Source organism: Ranitomeya variabilis, chromosome 6 (genome assembly GCF_051348905.1).
Source record: "Ranitomeya variabilis isolate aRanVar5 chromosome 6, aRanVar5.hap1, whole genome shotgun sequence".
Lineage (NCBI taxonomy): Eukaryota > Metazoa > Chordata > Amphibia > Anura > Dendrobatidae > Ranitomeya > Ranitomeya variabilis.
The window spans coordinates 569,714,932-569,722,606 of NC_135237.1; the positions used below are offsets into that span (position 1 = coordinate 569,714,932).

Here is a 7,675-nt window from a genome sequence, read left to right on the forward strand (position 1 = left end):
CCTGCAAGCTGGGATGAACTTTTATTGAAAGGAACAACTCCTTTGACTGTCTGCAGCGTGCCACACCTAGGATGCGCACACTCACACGCAAGCGAGCACACACATATGCTTGCACGTGGCCACACCTATTTGCCCCTGCAGCCTCAGCGCCACCATGTGTCAGACTCTCCTGTTTGTCTTATTATTATTATGATTATTTCTGTGTCTTAGCAGGAAAACACCCCCAATTCCCTCCCGCTCCTTCCCAGCCCTGAATTGGGGTCCTGGGCAGCCATCTGATTGGGTTAGTTACACAAGCTTCTTTGCAGAAAAAGACGTTACTTCTGCCAGCCGGCCTCTAAAAATCATCCCCGGGGCGCCTGCTGAAAATCTGCCCCCTTCACGGTCCGGGATGCTTATAACGCCATCATTTCCAGAAGGCGGGCAGCGGGGTCAATAAGCACTCCTAGCCACGGCAGGGATCTCAGTGTGAGGCATGCAAGGAGGCGGCAGGGTAGCATCCTTAGCTGCAAACAGTCTCAGAGGCCTTGTGGGGCTTGGGGCTTCCAGCCTCTAGGTTACGTAGGGTCGGTGTCTGGGAAGGCGCCACTCTATACTAGCCGAGCTGGGCAAGGGGGCAAAATGTCATCAAAACTGTCTACAGCACCTGGTGTTCCCAGGAGGTCTCCCATCCAAGTACAGTCCAAGCCCAGCCCTACTTTGCTTCCGAGATCGGGCGTATCCAGGGTGGTGTGGCCAGTAGACGCTGCTTGGCCCATTGCCTGGCCAGCCTTCCTCAGGCTCGCGTGGTGGCGAGAACTCTGACCATGTGGAGGCGGGCTCCGAAGGGCCCATGCAAAGGCTGGGCTGCCCCTATAGGCGTTGTTTGTTTTGCAGTGAAACACCTGCTGCAGCAGGGCCTGAGCATCAGGTGTCTTTAAAAATGGCTCAACGCAGGGTCTCCTGCAGGCTAAACCATTCATCTGGGGGGGACGTGACAGAAAGAGCAAGCTGGAGCCACAACTTGAGGCGGATCGAGACGTCCAGGAGCAAATTAATGAATTATATACTTAACAAAAAAGTGTGAAACAACTGAAATTATGTCTTATATTCTAGGTTCTTCAAAGTAGTCACCAAAGTAGTCACCTTTTGCTTTGATGACTGCTATGCACACTCTTGGCATTCTCTTGATGAGCTTCAAGAGGTAGTCACAGGGAATGGTTTTCACTTCACAGGTGTGCCCTGTCAGGTTTAATAAGTGGGATTTCTTGCCTTATAAATGGGGTTGGCACCATCAGTTGTGTTGAGCAGAAGTCTGGTGGATACACAGCTGATAGTCCTACTGAATAGACTGTTAGAATTTGTATTATGGCAAGAAAAAAGCAGCTAAGTAAAGAAAAACGAGTGGCCATCATTACTTTAAGAAATGAAGGTTAGTCAGTCTGAAATATTGGGAAAACTTTGAAAGTGTCCCCAAGTGCAGTGGCAAAAACCATCAAGTGCTACAAAGAAACTGGCTCACATGAGGACCGCCCCAGGAAAGGAAGACCAAGAGTCACCTCTGCTTCTGAGGATAAGTGTAGCCGAGTCACCAGCCTCAGAAATCGCAGGTTAACAGCAGCTCAGATTAGAGACCAGGTCGATGCCACAAAGAGTTCTAGCAGCAGACACATCTCTACAACAACTGTTAAGAGGAAACTTTGTGCAGCAGGCCTTCATGGTAAAATAGCTGCTAGGAAACCACTGCTAAGGACAGGAAACAAGCAGAAGAGACTTGTTTGGGCTAAAAAAACACAAAGAATGGACGTTAGACCAGTGGAAATCTGTGCTTTGGTCTAATGAGTCCAAATTTGAGATCTTTGGTTCCAACCACCGTGTCTTTGTGCGATGCAGAAAAGGTAAACGGATGGACTCTACATGCCTGGTTCCCACCGTGAAGCATGGGGGAGGAGGTGTGATGGTGTGGGGGTGCTTTGCTGGTGACACTGTTGGGGATTTATTCAAAATTGAAGGCATACTGAACCAGCGTGACTACCACAGCATCTTGCAGCGGCATGCTATTCCATCCGGTTTGTGTTTAGTTGGACCATTATTTATTTTTCAACAGGACAATGACCCCAAACACACCTCCAGGCTGTGTAAGGGCTATTTGACCAAGAAGGAGAGTGATGGGGTGCTACGCCAGATGACCTGGCCTCCACAGTCACCAGACCTGAACCCAATCGAGATGGTTTGGGGTGAGCTGGACCGCACAGTGAAGGCAAAAGGGCCAACAAGTGCTAAGCATTTCTGGGAACTCCTTCAAGATTGTTGGAAGACCATTCCCGGTGACTACCTCTTGAAGCTCATTAAGAGAATGCCAAGAGTGTGCAAAGCAGTCATCAAAGCAAAAGGTGGCTACTTTGAAGAACCTAGAATATAAGACGTATTTTCAGTTGTTTCACACTTTTTTGTTAAGTATATAATTCCACATGTGTTAATTCATAGTTTTGATGCCTTCAGTGTGAATGTACAATTTTCATAGTCATGAAAATACAAAAAAATCTTTAAATGAGAAGGTGTGTCCAAACTTTTGGTCTGTACTGTATATGGTCTCGATATTCTGGGTTGTTATACATGGTCCCGTTATTCTGGGGTGTTATATACGGTCCCGTTATTCTGGGGTGTTATATATGATCCCGTTATTCTGAGATGTTATATATGGTCTCGATATTCTGGGGTGTTGAGGTTAGAAAATATACAGGAGTTATTAGTTGCAGGGGACAGTTACTTAATGGGGGTTGTAGTTCAGTGACTGGAAACTTCGGCACATATTTAGTTTGTTATAAAAAGCAAAGCTATAAGTTCGCCAGTATCTTAAAAAAATGCAATATTTTATTGTCCAGCCATGTGAGTTGGAGACTTCCATCCAGAGCCGGCCAATATGTGCTAAATTTATTGAAAATCAGGTACGACATTTTTCTTTTACTTTGGTGAATATTGGTCTAAAATGAATCTGAACAGCTCAACTGCTGCCTATGGCACAGACGGTGTCCGCTGACTGGCACTGTTTATTTGCATTGTTAGATGACAGTGTGATGTTAGTGTAGTGTTGCTTTTCAGTCTCGGCATTACAGTTTACATTAGAGGAGAATTGTGAGGCTTAGCTGGAGAGGAGGATCAGGCAGACAAGAGACTTCCCAGAGACCACACACAGGTACAAGGGTTACTGGAAACTGCAGGCGGACAGGAGACATCCCAGAGACTGCACTCAGGTACAAGGGTTACTGGAAGCCGCAGGCAGATGGGAGACGTCCTGGAGACCGCACACAGGTACTAGGGTTACTGGAAGCCGCAGGCAGACAGGAGACATCCTGGAGACCGCACACATGTACAAGGGTTACTGGAAGCCGGAGACAGACAGGAGACATCCTGGAGACTGCACACAGGTACAAGGGTTACTGGAAGCCGCAGGCAGACAGACATCCTGGAGACCGCACACATGTACAAGGGTTACTGGAAGCCGGAGACAGACAGGAGATGTCCTGGAGACCGCACACAGGTACTAGGGTTACTGGAAGCCGAAGGCAGACAGGAGATGTCCCGGAGACCGCACACATGTACAAGGGTTACTGGAAGCCGGAGGCAGACAGGAGATGTCCTGGAGACCGCACACATGTACAAGGGTTACTGGAAGCCGGAGGCAGACAGTAGATGTCCTGGAGACCACACACAGGGTTACTGGAAGCCACAGGCGGACAGAAGCAGTACACTGACAAGCTAAATGTTTAGGAACACTGAAGTCTTATTACCAAGACACAGGTTTATGTCTTGGTGAGGCTTATATAGGCCCAGGCAGATAATCACATGGGATCATGCCAGACCATCTGCAAAGCCCACACAGATCCGGGGCAGATGCATAATAAGAAAAAAGAAAAATAATCTAATATTGATGTTTTATCCCAAGCAGAGCTGATTCTGGCTTTTCTGATACCTGAGGCAAATTAAATGGTGCCCCTCCCACAGTGCTGCAGTGAACAAATGCAATTCTGTTATTGTTTTTTTGGTTTTGCTTTTAAGATATTCATTACTATTTCGTCCTCTTAGGGGCCTTGAACTTGTGATTGTCTGATTGCCAATACTATATATTATAATACCTCAGTATTGCAGTATATAAAACAAGGATGTGCATCATCCAGGTGACAAACAAGGGGTATATTAACAGATCCTTCTATCAAAATGATTTTTATTTTACAACAATATATAAAACATTTAGAAAAAAAACCCTACAAAATAAATGCAGAAAGATGCTGGAAATGAAAGGGAACAAATGCCAACGTTGTGCTGGATATTCCAGAGCCGCTCAAGATGAAGGAATAATTCTAGGTATCAAAAACAATCTGTCCCTAGTGGCTAGAAGTTCCGCAATCTACGGTATATGCTTATCCACAGTCACTATGATCCCAAAAAACAGGAGGAGGACACACGGGGAACCGATAAAAGTGGCTTCTTCTGTGCAAAGGGTGTGCGAATATGGTTAAGAGTAAAAAATTCACTAACCAAAATGGCACCAACACCTATGAGATCCGTTGGCATATTACTTGTTTTACTAAGGGGGTTATGTACTATGCAGTATGTCCGTGCAACGAGATCTATATTGGTTTAGCAAGCAGGGAGTTGACGATCAGAGTAAGGGAACCCTGCTTAGACATTGAAAAGGCGAAAAACATTACTGATGACACCATGGTAAAAACCGTACCAAAACATTTCCAAAAGTTCTATCAATGTACGATAACCCCAATTTACTTAAACTTAGAGGCATTGACTTTATTTCCATGGGCTTCAGGGCTTGTGACCTGGGCAAGCGACTGGCCAAGACAGAATGCGAATGGATTTACAGACTGGGTACCCTGGCCCTATCAGGCCTAAATGAAAGCTTTGGTTTTGGGGCAATTCATTAGGTACATTGAGCGTAAATATTCTGGTTTTCCCCTTTTAGAGCAAAATGATATTTGGTATATGGAGGATTGAAGTTTCGAAGCACAGGTGGCAGGGGTTATGTGCGGTAACTCTTTTTAATTTGATTTAGCTATGTTCTTTTTTCGGTACCTTTATTCTAGCTTTCATCTGATCTTTTTTTGTCTTACCTTATTGGCACATCATGGCAAGGATCCTATGAGGAGTTCGGTTATGGTCCAGAAGAGTGAACATCCTTGGTCCCTTCTGGATGGACTTTCCGTGGCATTCTGAATCTGGGACAAGTATAGGAAACTTTGACATTGGACCTTAGGCTAGGTTCACATTGCGTTAGGGCAATCCGTTTAGCGCTAGCGCTTGCGGATTGCGCTAACGCAATGTTTTTGTAGGGGCCGCGTTAGGGGTCGCGCTAACGTCCCCGCTCTCGCAGATCCCCGATCTGCGAGAGCGGGGACGGACCTCGGGCGCGCCGCGGACGCTGCAAGCAGCGTCCGAGGCGTGTCACAGAAGAACGGCACATCGCTAGCGCGAGCCGAAAAAGGCACGCGCTAGTGATGCGCTACAGGCAAAATTTACATTGCTGTCAATGGGCGCGCTAACGGACCCGTTGCACGGCGTTAATTGCGACATTTTCGCCGTGCAACGCTGTCCGTTAGCGTGCACACATTAACGCAATGTGAACCTAGCCTTAAGAACTTTTCCTATAGGAGACACATACATTTTCTCCAATTCCAGCAAGTTCCAGATACCTGAAATACCATCACTCATAATTGTTGAGGCTTTCTTATGGATACCTTCCTACAGACTTGCTTTAGCTTCACTTCACCTCAATTTTTGTTTAATAATAATGTTTTTAGTTAATAATATGGATTTTGGGTGTCTATTTGGCTTCTTTTGATCATGTATCACTGCAAGAGCCTGCAGAATTTCTTACTTCACACATTCCCTTAGGATTTTAACACACAATCAAATTTGTATTTTTTTAACCCCTTAATGACCGAGCCAATTTTTACAATTCTGACCACTGTCCCTTTATGAGGTTGTAACTCTGGAACGCTTTAACGGATCCCGATGATTCTCAGAATGTTTTTTCGTGACATATTGTAATTCATGTTAGTGGTAATATTTCTTCGATATTACTTGTGATTTATTATGAAAAAAATGGAAATATGGCGAACATTTTTAAAATTTAGCAATTTTCAAACTTTGAATTTTTATGCCCTTAAATCAGAGAGATATGTCACACAAAATAGTTAATAAATATCATTTCCCACATGTCTACTTTACATCAGCACAATTTTGGAACCAAAATTTTTTTTTGTTAGGAAGTTATAAGGGTTAAAAGTTGACCAGTGATTTCTCATTTTTACAACAAAATTTACAAAACCATTTTTTTTAGGGACCACCTCACATTTAAAGTCACTTTGAGGGGTCTATATGGCTGAAAATACCCAAACTTGACACCATTCTAAAAACTACACCCCTCAAGGTGCTCAAAACCAGATTCAAGAAGTTTATTAACCCTTTACGTGCTTCACAGCAACTGAAACAATGTGGAAGGAAAAAATGAACATTTAACTTTTTTTGCAAACATTTTACTTCAGAACCAATTTATTTTATTTTCACAAGTGTAAAAAGAGAAAATGAACCACAAACTTTGTTGTGCAATTTCTCCTAAATACGCCGATACCTCATATGTGGGGGTAAACCACTGTTTGGCCGCACGACAGGGCTTGGAAGAGAAGGAGCGCCGTTTGACTTTTTCAATGCAGAATTGGCTGGAATTGAGATCGGACACCATGTCGCGTTTGCAGAGCCCCTAATGTGCCTAAACAGTGGAAACCCCCCACAAGTGACACTATTTTGGAAACTAGACCCATTAAGAACTTATCTAGATGTGTGGTGAGCACTTTGAACCCCCAAGTGCTTCACAGAAATTTATAACGTAGAGCCGTGAAAAAAAAATCTTTTTTTTTTCCTCAAAAATGATTTTTTAGCTTGCAATTAGTTATTTTCTCAACGGTAGCAGGAGAAATTGGACCACAAAGTTTGTTGTCCAGTTTGTCCTGAGTACGCTGATACCCCATATGTGGGGGGGGGGGGGGGCACTGTTTGGGCGCATGGCAGAGCTCGGAAGGGAAGGAGCACCGTTTTGGAATGCAGACTTTGATAGAATGGTCTGCGGGCGTTATGTTGCGTTTGCAGAGCCCCTGATGTACCCAAACAGTAGAAAACCCCCACAAGTGACCCCATTTTGGAGACTAGACCCCCCAGGGAACTTATGTAGATGTGTGGTGAGCACTTTGAACACCCAGGTGCTTCACAGAACTTTATAATGCAGAGTCGTGAAAATAAAAATGTTTTTTTTCCACAAAAATGATTTTTTTAGGCCCCAATTTTTTTTCCCCAAGGGTAACAAGAGAATTTGGACCCCAAAATTTGTTGTCCAATTTGTTCTGAGTACGCTGATACCCCATATGAGGGGGGGACCACTGTTTGGGCACACATCAGGGCTCGGAAAGGAAGTAGTGATGTTTTAAAATGCAGACTTTGATGCAATGGTCTGCGGGCGTCATGTTGCATTTTCAGAGCCCCGATGTACCTAAACAGTAGAAACCCCCCACAAGTGACCCCATTTTGGAAACTAGACCCCCCAAGGAACTTATCTAGATGTGTGGTGAGCATTTTTGACGCAGAGCCATGAAAATAAAAAATCATTTTTTTTCCCACAAAAATGATT

The 7,675-nt window shown here is 44.5% G+C and overlaps 1 pseudogene; it reads right to left on the bottom strand.

The window, feature by feature from the left end:
• Window positions 1–634: 634 nt before the first annotated feature.
• On the bottom strand, window positions 635–744 carry LOC143784070 (5S ribosomal RNA; annotated as a pseudogene).
• Window positions 745–7,675: the final 6,931 nt, after the last annotated feature.